Genomic DNA, 19382 nt, shown 5'->3' with positions numbered 1-19382 from the left:
AAAGGCTCATTTCAGAAGATGAAGACGAGGAGAGCGGAGGATACAGGATGGAGGATACAGGTAAAAAACAAACCTTACAGGGATTTCTCAGTGAACTTACCTCCAACATGGACCCTCCACGTCTACAGATTGTGGCTGTAAGGTGCTGGATTTCTTCAGTCCTTGCCGGCAGAATCTCTACACTTGGGTGATGAAGGTTCTTTGTGAGGTCACACAGCGGAATGCTGGACACTGAAAGTTCTATGCAGAAAACATGGGGACATCAGAGAGGTCAGCACAAAGATGGCACCTCCAATGGAGACATTACAGTAGTTACTACGGTCAGTGGCTGGCACAGATTGTTGGTGGGGGTTCTGTCACTTTAATTTAAGATTATTGGGGCAAAAAGTCTACCATTATGCCCCTACCTGGGAGAGGGGTTGGTGTACATACATTGGGGAAATATATTCCTTTATATACTTTCTACTTATTTATTTTACTATTTATGTCACTTCTATATAAAAGCATTTGAAGCAATTTTTTTTTCAAATCATATTTATTACACCTTTTTAATTGCCTACATCAAACCTTAAAATTCGCAGTAAAATGATCGTGGATACCTGGCATTTTATGCTTTTCTACATGTTTTATACAGATACTTCCACTCTTTTTTTTTGCTTATTAGGGAGAGAATCTGGATCCTGGAAGACTGAAGAATCTAAAGCGATCAATGCGATTGTGTAGTATTAATCTGTCTGTGCATACTGTACATATTTACATGCTTTAGCACTACAGAGTGCAACTTTATTTGTTTTCCAACTGTATAGGGTACGGATATGATATAACTGTCCTATGTCTGTATATTAAGGGGTAGTGTTTGTAGGGGGGTAGTGTTTTATTTTTTTACAGGGGAGATGAACGCAGTCAGGCTATGAGCTCCTGGGTCTGATTTGACGAGGAAAGGTGAGGCGTGTTACCCGGACAAAGAAGATCTGCAATCCGGAAACGAGTCTCCATATTGAGTATCATTGCTCTATACATATCAGTTAGTTAGTTGTAGTATGGCCTTGGTCCAGGGTTCTCGAACTGATCGCCTTTTTCCGGGGTCAAGAAGGAATTTTTTCCCTGTAACACACATTGGCTGAATGTGTGCAGGTTTTTTGCCTTCTTCTGGATCATTGGCTTTAGGTAGGGGAAGAGATGGTAATGAATAAAATATGTTTAAAATCAATGATCTGTGTCCTTATATCTTTATTTCATACTCAGGTATTTGTATATGTTAGTTCTCATTTATGATCCATGACTATGAAGGTATACAGAAATACAAGGGTGGTAATTATGTGTCTCCTAATGCAATGTCTGTATTTATAATGCATACAAAGAGCCATAGACAAGATATCTGTGTCTGGACGCAGCGAGTACCGCAAAGCGAACCCATATGACACACGTGACACTGGATACACCGCCTCCAGTGGGGCGAATTTAAATAATAAGAAGTACAGCTGGATACGCCGCCTCCAACAGGCGAATTTAGGTATTACACGTAAATCTGGAAATCCCGCCTCCAGTAAGGCGAATTTAAATAATAAAGGGGGAACCTGGGTAACATTAACAATGGTGGGCCCTGTGATAGGGAATAGGGAAGTGGAGACCTCCTGAGCTCCCCTGAGCCAGTGTCCCTGCACTCCTAACGTTCCCAATGCCGGTTCCGCATCGGGCGCGCAACAGGAACCTAAAAACCCTAGCTCGTCCTGACCTAAACCCTCACTAGGGAATTGGTCGGTGCGGAAACTAATCCCACTACTGCACTAAAACACACATGAGGAAAGATGGCAAAACAGGGGAAACACCACTTAGCTTTGCTCTGTTGCGTACGCTCCTAGCAACAGAGCCCACCACCTGTGTGCATCTTCTCCTCCACCCGGATCCATCACCATAACTGGATCCTTCACCATAGTGCAGCCTTGGAGCAGAGTCCACCACCAGTTTGCAGCTGTCCAGTAAGAGAGTCCCAAAGATGAGTTCAGCTCCTGCCCAAAAAGTCCAGCATGCTTGAGTCCAGCTCTCAGCAACCAAGTCCCGCATGCGAGTGCAACTCTCTCCATAGTCGTCACTCCACAAAGCCATGCAAGCACTTCCTGCAAACACCATAAACTGTGACTCCACCACGCCATGTCAGCCCTTCTTGCAGACCACATAGCTGCCACCCGTCTCCTCTGGCTGGGCTGCGCAGGACTCAGGTTCAGCTCCTTCTTTCACCCAGGCTTCCTTGTGAATGACTAACACAATCAATATCACCAACAGTGAATGATACACCTGACACTCATTTATAGTGCATTCACACCTGTTACCTAATCACATGCACTTAATCAAAGAACTAAAGTGCGCTACCGCTCACCACCACCGGGGAAACTTAGAATGAACGACACCACGTGTAATAATTCTAATGGCCACCGGGGGGCAATCAACCCACTTTGGCACCTAGCCAAAGGAAAAAAGATCACTTCTCCATTTTACCTTGTCAGATCCAGCCTGGATCATGACAATATCTGAAGTAGCGGAAATTATTATCCTCTTAGAAAATAATTGCGGGCTTGACTCGAATATCGAGTATAATGGAAGTCAATGAGAAACTCAAGCATTTTTCGGAAAGTTCCTAACAGGAGAGCTGGTGGGGCAGGAAAATCACTGAAAAATTGATGAAAACTGTGCTCAAATGGAATGGGAACACTACAGTTGTGGCCAAAAGTATTGACACCCCTGCAATTCTGTCAGATAATACTCAGTTTCTTCCTGAAAATGATGGCAAACACAAATTCTTTGGTATTATTATCTTCATTTGATTTGTCTTAAATGAAAAAACACAAAAAGAATTGTCCTAAAGCCAAATTGGATATACTTCCACACCAAACATAAAAAAGAGGGTGGACAAAAGTATTGGCACTGTTCGAAAAATCATGCGATGCTTCTCTAATTTGTGTAATTAACAGCACCTGTAACTTACCTGTGGCACCTAATAGGTGTTGGCAATAAGTAAATCACACTTGCAGCCAGTTGACATGGATTAAAGTTGACTCAACCTCTGTCCTGTGTCCTTGTGTGTACCACATTGAGCATGGAGAAAAGAAGAAGACCAAAGAACTGTCTGAGGACTTGAGAAACCAAATTGTGAGGAAGTATGAGCAATCTCAAGGCTACAAGTCCATCTCCAAAGACCTGAATGTTCCTGTGTCTACTGTACGCAGTGTCATCAAGAAGTTTAAAGCCCATGGCACTGTGGCTAACCTCCCTAGATGTGGACGGAAAAGAAAATTTGACAAGAGATTTCAACGCAAGATTGTGCGGATGTTGGATAAAGAACCTCAACTAACATCCAAACAAGTTCAAGCTGCCCTGCAGTCCGAGGGTACAACAGTGTCAACCCATACTATCCATCGGCGTCTGAATGAAAAGAGTCTGTATGGTAGGAGACCCAGGAAGACCCCACTTCTTACCCCGAGACATAAAAAAGCCAGGCTGGAGTTTGCCAAAACTTACCTGAAAAAGCCTAAAACGTTTTGGAAGAATGTTCTCTGGTCAGATGAGACAAAAGTAGAGCTTTTTGGGCAAAGGCATCAACATAGAGTTTACAGGAGAAAAAAAGAGGCATTCAAAGAAAAGAACACGGTCCCTACAGTCAAACATGGCGGAGGTTCCCTGATGTTTTGGGGTTGCTTTGCTGCCTCTGGCACTGGACTGCTTGACCGTGTGCATGGCATTATGAAGTCTGAAGACTACCAACACATTTTGCAGCATAATGTAGGGCCCAGTGTGAGAAAGCAGGATCTCCCTCAGAGGTCATGGGTCTTCCAGCAGGACAATGACCCAAAACACACTTCAAAAAGCACTAGAAAATGGTTTGAGAGAAAGCACTGGAGACTTCTAAGGTGGCCAGCAATGAGTCCAGACCTGAATCCCATAGAACACCTGTGGAGAGATCTAAAAATGGCAGTTTGGAGAAGGCACCCTTCAAATATCAGGGACCTGGAGCAGTTTGCCAAAGAAGAATGGTCTAAAATTCCAGCAGAGCATTGTAATAAACTCATTGATTGTTACCGGAAGCGGTTGGACGCAGTTATTTTGGCTAAAGGTTGTGCAACCAAGTATTAGGATAAGGGTGCCAATACTTTTGTCCGGCCCATTTTTGGAGTTTTGTGTGAAATGATCAATGTTTTGCTTTTTGCTTCATTCTCTTTTTTGTTTTTTCATTTAAGACAAATTAAATGAAGATAATAATACCAAAGAATTTGTGTTTACAATCATTTTCAGGAAGAAAATGAGTATTATCTGACAGAATGGCAGGGGTGTCAATACTTTTGGCCACAACTGTATGTGGAAGATGTCTGGATGCATCTCTAACTCCAAGATCTCTGCTGGGAACTAAATAAATAATTTTAAATGATGTGGGGGTCCTCATCATTTTTTAAAACCAGCCAAGGCAACACAGACAGCTGAGGGCTTATATTATCAGGCTGGGAAGGCCCATGATTATTTGTCCCTTACCAGCCTAAAAGAAAACCCGCAGCCTCTCCAGGATTGTCATATCACAGTAAATGTGCCAATTCTGGGGTTTTGCCCGTTTCTTCTGGGTTGGGGGAAGTTATGGGGGTGTTTTATAAACACCTCTCCATTACTAACCCCTGGGCTTCACCTGACATTACACAGCTGAGATCAACCTCAAAAAAATGACCCCGATTGTCTCCATTACTAACCCCTGGGATTGACCTGACATGAATCCCCAAAAATATTACCCCAATAGCCACAACAGGGCAATTGGGAAGAGTCGGGTAAAGCGACAGAATTGGAGCATCTCATGTGATGCACAAATTCTGAGGCAGCTGCGGACTGGAGTTTCTAAGCTGGAAAGGGCTCAATGTCGATAGACCTTCCCAATCTGATAATATAAGCCTGCAAGCTGTCTGCTTTACATTGGCTGGTTACCAAAAATAAAGGGAGACTCACATCATTTAAAAAAAATATATTTAAGGTATTTGTCTGTGATGCATTTTTAGGTGCATTTTCAGCCGCAAAACATGCGGAGTGGGGACTTGAGCATGTCGCTTGAGCACCCACTATACTTGATCAAATTAAATATATATAGCTGGAAATTCGGAATAACAAAAGAACCATGTTCCTAAATTCGGGTTACTCTCCAAAATATCCAATTAGAGAATGAAGGACATTGGGAGCGTAAATCCCTAAAATACAATATATAGATTTGACATCAAGTAGATTCTAGATCTTGTTTTTGCCAAAAAAATTACACAACATATTTGATCAAAATGATACAAACAAGAAAACTCAAAAACGGACAAATCACCATGTAGAAAAAGTAGTGACTATAAAAACATGGCAGGCAACAATACAACCATGGGGCAATAAAATAGGTTTACAGCGTATCAGGGAGTAAATAATGTCACAAAAATATATTGGGTAATATACAGAGTAAGATTCATTATAATATACAACCCATAGGCATGGGGTGTGAGGATTTGCATAAAATTTATTAAAATTAATAATACACAGGAGAAGTTAAAATCGACTATTTTCCATATAAGGCTGGTTTCACATTAGCGCTTTTTAAGCGCACGCACGGCCGGGGGTAGCTCCGCCCCCGAGCCAGCTCTCTGCCCGGCGTGCCCGCCCCTTGCTTGTAGCGCCTCCTCCTAGTGGACAGCGGCGCCTGCGATCGGCGCACCCTATCTTTAGCATAGGGTGCGCAGATCGTGCGCAGGCCGTGCGCTAGTTGCGCTTTGACCTGCGCTGCGCACTTTTGACGGTGCGCGCCAAAATCGAACTTTTCGGATTTTGGCTCGCACGGCGCACCGTCAAAAGTGCGCAGTGCAGGTCAAAGCGCAACTAGCGCACGGCCTGCGCACGATCTGCGCACCCTATGCTAAAGATAGGGTGCGCCGATCGCAGGCACCGCTGTCCGCTAGGAGGCGGCGCTACAAGCAAGGGGCGGGCACGCCGGGCAGAGAGCCGGCTCGGGGGCGGAGCTACCCCCGGCCGTGCGTGCGCTTAAAAAGCGCTAATGTGAAACCAGCCTATATATGACACATACCCCTGTTTCAGAAATCATTGTAATCACAACCTGTTATAAGGTTCAGAGGTAAAAGAGTATGTGAGCTTAAGCACAAAAACAATCATCATAGTGTGACAGGTGTCAGCAGCACAAACCAGAGAAAAATGCCTCTTACCAACATGCTGTTTAAGCCTAAGTATTACACCGGAGCCCCGATGTGTGTTTCGCTGTGGCTTACTTTGGGGGGGGGCAGTCGAGTATTGACATGTGGAGAGCACCCTTGGCCATCACTAGTACCTCTTAATAACAATCCTAATGGCATGCCCCTACTAATAACACTCCTAGTGGCACGCCCCTCCTAATAACACACCTAGTGGCTCATGCATCCTAATAACCCTCCTAGTAGCAGGTCCTTCCTATTTACACTCCTAGTGGAACGTTCCTCTTAATAACGCTCTCAGTGGCACATCCCTCTTAGTAAATCCACTAGTGGCAGGTCCCTCCTAATAACTCTACTAGTAGCAGGTCCCTAGTAATAACACTCTTAGGCCTGTTTCACACATCAGTTTTTTCTGTCAGTCCAAATCTGGCAAAATAGCGGAAAACGGATCAGCAGGCGGACTGACAAAAACGTGTGCCAGCGGATCGATGGATGTATGGATCTGCCGATCTTGCAAATTTAAAGGAACCGTGCCTGGTTAAAAAAATTTAAAAAAAATACCGGTGATGTAGTGTTCTCAATGGCGCTGCCGAGATCTCGCGGGAGCCAGGGTGGGAGTAATGGCGCGGCTGAGATCTCGCGGGAGCCGGGACCAGGGGACATGAGCAGGTGTGATGGATCGCGGGAGGGATAACCTGGGGATTATTGCGGGATGTTAGCGCCAACCATCGCGTGACGTGGGGAGCAGACATCGCGGGAAGTGAGCGGTCATTATCGCGGGATGTGTGGAGCGATCGCGCGATGTGAGTAACAATCATCGCGCGATGTGGGGAGCAGGGATGCCATCATCGCAGGAAGTGTGGAGCTGCGGTGACCATGGATGAGAGAGAAAGATATTTTTCTACCAGCAGCCAGACAGAATTGAGGGTTAAATCACTACATGGCAGATCTGCGATCCGAAAAAACGTTGCATGGCCCATCCGGTCATGTCAGCGGACGCCAAAATCTTGGCGGATCCGTTGACATGCGGATGTAACGGACGACCATCAGTCAAAATCCGCCAATAATCCTAGTCAATGGGGGGAAAAAAAGGATCCGCAAAGAAAAATGGCGGATCCGTTTTTTCTTCAAAACGGCGGATTTTGACTGATGGTCTAAAACGGAGGAGTGAAACAGGCCTTAGTGGCAGGTCACTCCTAATAACACTTCTATTGACAGGTCCCTCCAAATAACACTCCTTGAGGCACGTCCCTCCTAATAACACTCCTTTAACTTTGATATTTACTTAAATGGAATCTGTCACCCCATTTTTGTCATATGAGATGCGGCCACCGCCATTAGGGGCTTATCTACAGCATTCTGTAATGCTGTAGATAAGCCCCTGATGTAACCTGAAAGAGAAGAAAAACACTTTAGATTATACTCACCGGAGGGGGCGGTCCGGTCCGATGGGTGTCGCGGTCCGGTCCAACTCCTCCCATCTTCATACGATACCGTCCTCTTCTTCCCTTCCTGTAGTAGCTCCAGCGCAGGCGCACTGCTCTGCCCTGTTGATGGCAGAGCAGAATACTGCAGTGCGCAGTCACCAGACCTCTCCCGACGTCTGCTTACTGCAGGACTCTGCTCTGCCTGCAACAGGGCAGAGCAGTGCGCCTGCACTGGAGCTACTACAGGAAGGGAAGAAGAGGACGGCATCGTATGAAGATGGGAGGTGTTGGACCGGAACGCGACACCCATCAGACCGGACCGCCCCCTCCGGTGAGTATAATCTAACGTGTTTTTCTTATCTTTCTGGTTACATCAGGGGCTTATCTACAGCATTACAGAATGCTATAGATAAGCCCCTGATGTCAATGCTGGCAGCTCATAGGGAAATAAAAGTTTGACAGATTCCCTTTAAGGAAAGTGAACCCCATACGCTCAAAACTACCTCTGCCCTCATTCTCCCCTCTACTGCTCAGGTCTCCTTGTTTTGGCTCTAGCGGTGACATCAAGTCAATGACACCGTTGAAGCCAAACACTGAGCTCAGCGACTGTGCTGAGATAGACGGCGTGAACCGCTGATCTGCTCAGTGATTACCTGCAGCAGGGATGCGCGTTGTTGAAGTGACATCACCCCTACAGCCTAAACACCGAGATTCAAACAATGGTGGGAAGTAGGTTCTGGTGCCGAGAATGGGGGAGTGATGGTTTTCTTTGTTATTTTTGGTATTTTAGAGCCATTGGGTAGACTTTTCTGAAACTGGAAAACCCCTTTAACTATATTAACATACCTTTATAAATTATCAATAAAAAAATCATATAGTTTAAAAATTCTAGTATCTAACAGAAGATTATTCAATGGACTCTCTGGATTGCAGAACAATTTGGTCAGTAAACACTGCGGGTTGGACGCTGCATACATTTGGATACACAAGGTTTGTGTTATACATCGTACATCCTCCTCTAAAAGCAGCAACCAAAGCTACAGCACTGTAGCTCGGATCACTGATGTTTAACCACATGAATTTGTCATGTCGGGCACTGTTCGCACCAGGGTGTCCGGCAGACAGCGGTAATACCCCATCTTACCACTTTGTTCTCAGCGGCACTGGTTGGTCTTCTGATCCGGCTTGTCATTCTGGCTGAGGGCTTAGCCACGCCCTCTGTCTTTAAATTGTCCTGCGTGACTATGGACGTCGCCGACTATAGCTCTTGCCTTGTGCTAGCGATACCGGTCTGGAGTGGTGGTCTAAGGAACATACTGTGTCTGGTGTAGTATATTCCGTTGTTGCCATTTTGCCTCCCTGTGTTGTATTTTTTGGTTGCCCTTGCACATTATTGTATTCTCCTATGTGTACACGGTGTGGTGCATTTCCTTTATCCCTGTCCATACTTATTTGTGGGGTCTGGTGTTTGGTCTCCTCACTGGGTGGAGGGTGGTGGGTTCAGCTTAGGGCTGGACAGGAGACAAGGACAGGGTGGAGGCCCAGACAGGCACACCTTCAGTGTAAACCCTGGGTTGAGGGACAGACAGGGTTTCCCCTAGTCTGAGGGACACCGCAGGGGCCCCGGGGTTTTAGCCTATAGCATCCTAGACATCCCATGACATTATAGTCGGCCCAAATTTTATTTACCATGGATCCTATAGTCTCCATAACCAAGCAGCTGGAGGCTCTGTCCATACAGGTCACTGAACTGAGGGGGCTGTCCAGCAACAAGGCCTGTCAGTTCCTGCTGTGCAAACTGAGGCAGCAGTCAGGGCAGCTGAACCCAAGTTACCTCTCCCTGAACGATTTTCTGGTGATCGCTGTAAGTTCGTTGTATTTCGTGAATCCTGCAAATTGTATTTTCGTATGCGTCCACTCTCCTCAGGAAATGAGGCTCAGTGTGTGGGCTTGGTAATTTCCTTGCTGAGTGGTCATCCACAAGCAGGGGCCTTTTCACTACCTTCTGGTTCACCTGCATTTGAGTCCGTAGACTTTTTTTTTTCTGCTCTTGGTTTAATCTATGACGATCCTGACAGACTGGCGTTAGCAGAGTCTAAAATACGCTCTCTGCTCCAGGGTGAGCGACTGGCGGAGGATTAGTGTACGGAATTTCGTCGCTGGGCTGAGGACACTCAATGGAATGACCCTGCACTAAGGAGTCAATTTTTGCATGGGGTTTCTGGAAGGGTTAAACAAGCTCTGCTAATGTATGAGACTCCCGCCTCTCTGGAGGCTGCTACGGTGCTTGTAGTATGCATTGATCGCCGCTTTTGTCAGAGGTCACAGGAGACATTGCCTGTGGGGGGGGCAGTTTCTGGTGAGGTTGACTTGGGTGAATCCATGGAACCTATGTAGATCGCTGGTATATCACATACACATATTAACAAGCATAAATGTCCATTGCCCAGAAAGCAAGGGGTCTGTTTTTTTTGTGGCAAAAAAGGACATTAATGCTTGCCCCCTGGTACCTAAGAAAGACGTGCCGGCGGAAAACTGCTAGGCTCAGAGGGTTTTGGAGGAGTCTATTCGGAGCCATTCCATATCCTCCATGGTGGTCTCCCAGTGTATACTCCCTGCCAAGGTAGTAATCGGGGGCCAAGAGCTGTCGATTACTGTATTTGTAGATAGTGGTTCAGCAGCTAATCTCATTGATGAAAAGTTTGCGCGTACAGCGGGATTTAAGGTTGAAAAGCTGCCTACTCCTTTCCGGGTGGTTACCATCAATGCCTCCCCTCTCTCACAAGGGGAGATTAAAGAGTTTGTGGCTGATGTAAAACTCCACATTGGGGTCCTACACTCTGAGCGGGTAACATGTAAGGTGCTCAGTAATTTACCTGCTCAGGTAGTTCTGGGGTTTCCATGGTTGTCTATGCACAATCCGGTGATTGATTGGAAAACCCAGGACATAATCCAGTGGAGCAGATATTGCCAGGAGAGTTGTCTGGCCACGTGTATCTCCGCTGTGACTCCCAGCATCCCGGAGCCACTGCTGGACTTTGCTGATGTATTTTCTGAAAGAGGTTGTTCAGAGCTGCCACCGCACCGACCCTATGACTGTGCTATTAGGTTAAAACCGGGGGGGCCAAGTTACTGAAAGCCAGGATGTTTAATATCTCAGGTCCTGAGAGGCAAGCTCTCAAAGAATACATTGCAGAAAGTCTAAGCAAAGGGCACATCAGGCCTTCATCATCTCCATTGGCGGCGGGGTTCTTCTTTGTCAAGAAGATGGCGGATTACACCCGTGTCTGGATTTCAGGGAACTCAACCAGATTACGGTTCATGACCTATACCCGATGCCACTGATACCCGATTTGTTCAACCAGGTGTCTGGTGCCAAATGGTTTTCCAAGCTTGACCTCAGAGGGGCGTACAATCTCATAAGAGTCCGTCAAGGGGATGAATGGAAGACGGCATTTAATACCCCTGAGGGTCATTTTGAGAATTTGGTGATGCCATTTGGGTTGACTAGCGTGCCAGCAGTATTTCAACATTTCATAAATGATGTCTTTTCTCGTCTCTTAGGGAAATTTGTTATTATATACCTTGATGTCATTCTTATTTACTCACACGACCGTGATGCACACATAGAGCATGTTAGGCAGGTATTGCAATTGCTCAGGGAGAACAAGCTCTATGCCAAGCTTGAGAAATGTGTATTTGTCGTCCAAGAATTACCTTTTTTGGGTTATGTAATTTCCGCCTCAGGGTTTAAAATGGACACAGCTAAGATGCAAGCGGTGCTGCAGTGGGATTGGCCTGATAATCTCAAGGCGCTTCAGCGATTCCTGGGCTTTTCCAACTATTATAGGAAATTTATTAAGAATTTTTCTATGATTGCTAAACCGCTCACCGACATGACTAAAAAAGGTACCAATTTTTCTGTCTGGTCTGAGGCTGCTGTGCGCGCGTTTGAATTCCTCAAAAACAGTTTTGCTTCAGCTCCCATCCTGGTTCAGCCTGATGTCTCCCTACCATTTACCATGGAGGTGGATGCATCTGAGGTTGGAGTGGGGGCGGTACGGTCTCAGAGTCCATCCTTGGGCAAATTGCATCCGTGTGCCTACTTCTCCAAGAAGCTGTCACCTGCCGAGCGTAATTACGATATTGGTAACAGGGAATTGTTGGCCATCAAGTTGGCATTTGAGGAATGGCAACACTTCTTGGAGGGGGCTGTCCATCAGATTACTGTTATAACAGACCATAAAAATCTGCTTTATTTAGAGTCTGCTAAACGCCTGTCCCCCAGACAGGCTCGCTGGGCGTTATTCTTCACCCGGTTCAATTTTTTTGTAACATACCGACCAGGTTCTAAGAATACTAAGGCGGACGCCTTGTCCAGATGTTTTCCGGGTGGAGAGCCATGTGAGGATCCGGTGCCTATTCTCCAAAAGGGAGTTGTGTTCTCGGCTCTCACGACAGAAGTTGAGGCAGAGATTGCTGAGGCTCAGGAGGAGGTACCGCCGGATCTGCCTCCTAATAAATCGTTTGTGCCACTACACCTACGCTTAAAGGTGTTAGGGGAACATCACGATACTCTCCTGGCGGGCCACCCAGGGGTTAAGGGCACTCTGGAACTTGTATCACGTCGTTTTTGGTGGCCCAAAATCCGGCAGGACGGGGCCTCATATGTGTCAGCCTGTACCACGTGCGCACGGGCCAAGACACCACGCTCCCGTCCTGCTGGCACGTTGCATCCTCTCTGTGTGCCCAGTAAGCCATGGACTGAGATTTCCATGGATTTCATTATGGATTTGCCCTCCTCGGCTGGGAACACGGTCATTCTGGTAATAGTTGATCGGTTCCCTAAAATGTCGCATTTCGTTGCTTTGCCATCTTTGCCCAATGCGAAGACCCTTTGTCAGGAACACCGCACTGCACTTGCTCACTGAGCCAGTGCGGGTGTCCTGAGTACAAAGCCAGTATTCAAAGATACCTGTGGAGCAGGGCAGCCGCGGTGACGATGCGTGCTTCAGAGTATCAGGACCTGAAGCACATGACTGCTGGGGGCGTGGCCTAAGCTCCACAGATCTAGGAGCTGCAGGGAAACTCCTAGAAAGGTAACTACGGGACAATGTTACCAAGGGGCATAGACAGAGACAGAAACCAGACGAAGCCAGGGTCAAAGCACCAGATAGCAATACAGTACCACGGGGTTTAGACAGAAAGGATAGTCAGGACGTAGCAATAGGTCAGAAAACCAGAACGTGCAATAGACGGTACAATAGGGACAAACTGTAACAGAGTAATGATAGCCAAGCCAGGAGGTCAGAACCGGAGAAGACAGTAGTACCAAAGCGAGAGACGGAGAACAGAGTGAGGGAACAGGCCGGGTCATACACGGGAAGCAAACAAGCAACGCAGAATACATGCACACCAGGGGTCAGACACACCAGAACAACAGTATAGCTGACAGAGAACCCTGTTAAAGAGTGAGTATAAATACCCCTCCCAGATCCAGAAGGAGGCCACAAACACTTAACCCTGTGAGTGCAGGGCAAGAACCCTGTTCAAACCATGACAGTACCCCCCTCTTAATGGGGGGCCACTGGACCCCCAGGCTTGTCTGGGTATCTGGCGTGGAAAGCCCGCACCAGACGATCGGCATGCACCGAACTGGCCGGAACCCATGACCGATCCTCCAGAGAGTACCCCTTCCAGTGTATCAGATACTGGAGTCTCCGGCGCACCCACTGGGAGTCAACAATGCACCCTACTTCATACTCCATCTGCCCCTCTACCAGCACTGGCGGAGCATTTGATGAGGGATCCTCTCTCACCGTCCCCACAGGCTTTAACAGGGACCTGTGGAAGACATTAGAAATTTTAAAGGAGGTGGGCAGCTGCAGTCGGTAGGCTACTGGGATAACAACCTCCACAACTTTGTATGGGCCAATAAACTTGGGGCACAGCTTTATAGAAGGTATCTTAAGCTTGATATTGCAGGTGGATAGCCACACCTTCTCCCCTACTGCAAATGCTGGACCTGGCCCCCTCCTCCTGTCAGCAAACCGCTTATAGTTTTCCTGGGCCTTGGAAATATTCCTCTGAACCTCCCTCCAAAGAATTCTAAGATGTTGTGTCACATCCTCAGCACCAGGACAACCTGAATCCATACGGGAAAACTCTCCAAAATGTGGGTTAAACCCATAGTTGATCTGAAAGGGAGACTTCCCAGTAGATTGACTCACACGACTGTTGAATGCAAACTCTGCCATGGGCAATACCTCACACCAGTCCTCCTGCCTGGAAGAGGCCAAGCATCTCAGAATCTGCTCCAACGATTGGTTCGTGCACTCCGTCTGTCCATTAGACTCTGGGTGGTAGGCAGAGGAGAAGGACAACGAAATCCCCAGCTTTTTGCAAAAAGCCCTCCAGAACCTGGCTACAAACTGTACCTGTGACGGCCGTCTGCGAATCTGGGCTGCAGTGGGGACAGCACCCCGAGTAACCCCGAGACCCTTAACCCCTATACAGGGATCTGGAATTGTAGCAAGGCCCAGGAGGTAGCTGTCTAGATTAGCAGTGGACCAGAGCAGGACGGCCACCAAGGGGTCAAAACTAAAACCCGTAATCAAGGTCAGGATGCAGGAGTCTGAGACCAGGGCGCCGCAGAGGCACGAAATCAGCAGACAGAAGGAGAGTCAAAAGTCCAGGCCAGGGTCAGTAAAACCAGGAGGGCAGCGAGGTACAGAATCAGCAGGCAGAAGGAGAGTCAGGAATCCAAGCAAAGGTCAGCGTCAAAAAGTCGGAAGAGAGGCGGAGGTACAAAAACGGCAGGCAATAGAATGGTCAAGAATCCAGGCTGAGGTCAGAGTATACACTATAGCAATTCACACAGTAACACGCAGGGGAACCAAGAATATATCCGGCGGCTTGCAAGACCAGTCCCCAGGTATTTGAGGGATCAGGTCGTCCCTCACAGGTTCCCGGCCCGATGATGTAACCAGGACCACCCCCAGACCAGGCCAGATGGACATGCAGTAAGCCCTACATGACTGACAGAGGGGCGGAGCCTGCGCCCACCAGATAGCTGCGCAGGAGCCCCCTCTCTGCCACCACCCTCACCCTGGAGCGAACCACGGCGCCTCCCAGTGGCTGAGGCAGGAATAGCCGTCCCTGAGTCCGACGGCGACGTGACGGTCCGGCGCCCCCGAGTGGCCGAGACCGGAACTGCAGGCCCTGAGTCTGGCAGTGACGTCCGGCGCCTCCTAGTGGCCGACGCCGGAACAGCAGGCCCTGAGTCTGTCTGCGACGTGACAGTACCCCCTCTTCTAAGAGGGGCCTCCGGACCCTCAGAACCCGGTTTGTCAGGGTGAAGGAGGTGAAATCTTCTAATTAACCCCTTGGCATGGATGTCACCAGCGGGGACCCAGGACCTCTCCTCTGGGCCGTAGCCCTTCCAATGCACTAAGTATTGCACGGACCCTCTCACTAAATGGGAATCAAGGATACCTTGGACTTCGTACTCCAAAGTACCCTTGACCAAAACTGGAGGAGGAGGGGACTGGACAGGTTGAATTGGGGAGCGGTACGTTTTTAGGAGGGATTTGTGGAAAACGTTGGGTATTTTGAAGGACTGAGGGAGCTTTAAGCGAAAGGCTACCGGGTTAATTACCTCCAAAATCTCATAGGGACCAATAAATCTGGGGCCCAGTTTGGCAGACGGTACCTTAAGTTTAATGTTCTTGGTAGACAGCCAAACTTTGTCCCCAACTCCCAGGTGCGGCCCCTTGGACCGCCGTTTATTTGCCGCCGAAGCCTGTCTGACTTGGGAGCCTTTCAAGTTTGAGTTCACCTCTGACCAGATGGTCCTTAAGTGATGTATGGATTTCTCTACCCCCGGGAGGTCCGACATCTTAGCCGAAAAAGAACCAAAACGTGGGTGTAAACCAAGATTACAGAAGAACGGGGTGGTTTTGATGGATTCTTGGTATTGGTTATTTAGGGCGAATTCGGCTAACGGGAGATGTTCCACCCAATCAGATTGATGTTCCGAAACATAACAGCGGAGATACTGCTCTAGGCCCTGGTTAGTGCGCTCAGTTTGACTATTGGTCTCAGGGTGGTAAGCGGAGGAGAAGGATAATTCAACGCCAATCCGTTTGCAGAACGCCCTCCAGAATTTAGAAACGAACTGGGTTCCTCGGTCGGACACGATATTCACCGGGGCGCCATGCAGTCGTATTACATGAATAAAGAACAATTTACTCAGCGTTTCTGCATTAGGTAGTCCAGACAGGGGAACAAAATGGCACTGCTTACTGAACCTGTCTACCACCACCCAGATACATGTCTTCCCTTCTGAGGGTGGCAGGTCAGTAATGAAGTCCATGGAGATGTGGGTCCATGGACTCTCTGGGGCAGGCAAGGACTGGAGCCAGCCGGCAGGCCGATTATGGGGGGACTTAGCACGAGCACAAGTTTCGCAAGCCAGTACGTAATCCTTGCAGTCCTTAACCACCGTCGGCCACCAAAAATTCCTGGTCACTAGTCTGGCTGTATTATTAACACCAGGATGGCCTGCCAGGACAGAGTCATGCGACTCTTTCATAACTTGTAGACGCAACGGGGCCAGAACGAACAATTTCTGGGGGGGCGTCGTGTCCGGGACTTGTTCTGAGGATCTACGGATCTCCTCCAGAAGGTCCAGAGACACGGCCGACACGACGATCCCATTGGCCAGTATTGGGACTGGTTCCGAGTCCTCAGCCTGTGAGGGGCAGAAACTTCGAGAGAGGGCATCAGCCCTTACATTTTTCGTCCCTGGACGAAACGTGATCACAAAGTTAAACCTTGAGAAAAATAAGGCCCACCTGGCCTGCCTAGGATTCAGTCTTTTAGCTGACTCCAAGTAGGTCAGGTTCTTGTGATCTGTGATCAAGGTAACCTTGTGTTTAGCACCTTCGAGAAAGTGGCGCCATTCTTCGAAGGCCCACTTTATGGCCAACAATTCCCGATTCCCTATATCATAATTTTTCTCAGTAGGGGAGAATTTTCGGGAAAAGAAGGCACATGGACGGAGTTGAGTGAGAGAGGCAGTGCCTTGGGAAAGCACTGCACCTACGCCAACCTCAGAGGCATCAACCTCTACCACAAAGGGGCGATCTAGATCAGGCTGAATTATTATTGGGTTGGCAGAAAAACACTCCTTTAAAACAGAAAATGCCTGAAGTGCCTCTGGCTTCCAATTAACCACGTCAGCCCCCTTCCGGGTCAGATCCGTGAGCGGTTTGGCGATCTCAGAGAAGCCTTTGATGACTTTACGGTAGTAATTAGTAAATCCCAAGAATCGCTGCAGCGCTTTTAGAGTTTTAGGTTGTACCCATTCTCTAATGGGTCGGATCTTGGCAGGATCCATGCGAAACCCCTTAGCAGAAATCATGTACCCCAAAAATTGTACCTCCTCAGCCATAAAAACACATTTCTCCAACTTGGCGTATAGAGAATGTTCTCTAAGTCTCTGGAGTACAGAACGGACATGTTGCACGTGTGTAAGAACATCAGCGGAGTAAATCAGGATGTCATCCAAATAAACCACTACATATACCCCACAAATATCCCTGAATATATCATTCACAAAGTGTTGGAACACGGCGGGCGCGTTACTCAACCCAAACGGCATCACAAGGTACTCAAAATGACCAAGAGGTGTGTTAAAGGCTGTTTTCCACTCATCCCCATTTCTTATGCGAACCAGATTGTAAGCCCCCCGGAGATCAAGCTTAGTGAACCAACGGGATCCTAGTAGCTGATTAAACAGATCAGGGATGAGTGGAAGCGGATACTGATTTTTCACAGTAATCGCGTTCAGCTCACGATAATCAATACACGGTCTGAGTCCACCATCTTTTTTTTCTACAAAGAAAAACCCAGCCCCTACAGGTGAAGTGGAGGATCTAATAAAACCTTTTTGCAAGCTGTCCGCTATGTAGTCCTTCATGGCTACACGCTCAGGACCAGAGAGGTTAAATATTCTCCCCTTAGGGAGACGAGCACTTGGAACCAAGTCTATAGGACAGTCATACTCTCTATGAGGCGGTAATTTCTCAGACTCCACTATGGAAAAGACGTCCTCATAGTCCCTGAATGCGTATGGTATAAAGGGTGTTTTAATTTTAATTTGGTTCACTGACAGCGACATACAGTGATTCTGACACTGTGGACTCCAGCGCACGATATCCCCTTGGTGCCAGTCAATAATAGGATTATACTGGCGCAACCATGGCATACCTAACACAACTGCATGTGATAAATTGGAAATAACAAAAAATGACATATGTTCTGTGTGTAATGCCCCCACTGACATAACAATCTCTGTAGTAACAAATTCCACTCCACCCTGGATAATGGATGTACCATTAATCGCCGTGGTTTGAATAGGGGCATTAAGCCTTAAAAGAGGTACACCAAGTTTCCTTGCAAGCAAAAAATCTATGAAGTTGCCTGCGGAACCACAATCCACATAGGCCTTCACACACAAAGATTTCTTTGAAAATAAGAGAGAAACGGGTAACAAAAGTTTAGCCGCATTTGCGGGCAATACCTGAGCCTCTGGGACAGCACGACCAGAGCTGCCCAGAGGCAGACGTCCCAGGAATGTGGATTTCTGACGCTCAGCATTTCCCTTGAAGCCTCCAGGCTGCAGCATGATGGTATAGGAAGATGGGAGTATTCCTTCAGACTGTGCACTGGAGCAGGTGTAGGCCAGGTAATCAGCTCAGGGAAAAAAAAAATCAGGAGACTGCTTTTATATATGATGGAAATATACACAAAAAGCAGTTCTTTTTTGGCCGGATATAATGTGACGGCCATCTGCGAATCTGGGCTGCAGTGGGGACAGCACCCCGAGTAACCCCGAGACCCTTAACCCCTATACAGGGATCTGGAATTGTAGCAAGGCCCAGGAGGTAGCTGTCTAGATTAGCAGTGGACCAGAGCAGGACGGCCACCAAGGGGTCAAAACTAAAACCCGTAATCAAGGTCAGGATGCAGGAGTCTGAGACCAGGGCGCCGCAGAGGCACGAAATCAGCAGACAGAAGGAGAGTCAAAAGTCCAGGCCAGGGTCAGTAAAACCAGGAGGGCAGCGAGGTACAGAATCAGCAGGCAGAAGGAGAGTCAGGAATCCAAGCAAAGGTCAGCGTCAAAAAGTCGGAAGAGAGGCGGAGGTACAAAAACGGCAGGCAATAGAATGGTCAAGAATCCAGGCTGAGGTCAGAGTATACACTATAGCAATTCACACAGTAACACGCAGGGGAACCAAGAATATATCCGGCGGCTTGCAAGACCAGTCCCCAGGTATTTGAGGGATCAGGTCCTCCCTCACAGGTTCCTGGCCCGATGATGTAACCAGGACCGCCCCCGGACCAGGCCAGATGGACATGCAGTAAGCCCTACATGACTGACAGAGGGGCGGAGCCTGCGCCCTGAGTCTGGCTGCGACGTGACAGTACCCCTCTGTCTGACACCACATTCATAGGCACTCCATGTAACCTAATTATATGCTGCATAAATAAGCGGGCCAGGGTTTCAGCAGATGGTAACGCGGGGAGAGGTACAAAGTGAGCTTGTTTTGAAAACCTATCCACCACCACCCATATCACCGAGTTGCCCCTGGAAGGAGGAAGATTTGTGATAAAATCCATTGACAAATGTGTCCATGGTCTATCCGGAATTGGCAAAGGCACCAATTCCCCGGCCGGCCGGATCTGA

Source organism: Dendrobates tinctorius, unplaced genomic scaffold (assembly GCF_039654945.1).
Source record: "Dendrobates tinctorius isolate UK_male_01 unplaced genomic scaffold, ASM3965494v1 ptg000073l, whole genome shotgun sequence".
Lineage (NCBI taxonomy): Eukaryota > Metazoa > Chordata > Amphibia > Anura > Dendrobatidae > Dendrobates > Dendrobates tinctorius.
The sequence above is the reverse complement of the archived record's forward strand: the minus strand, read 5'-3'. Positions refer to the sequence as shown.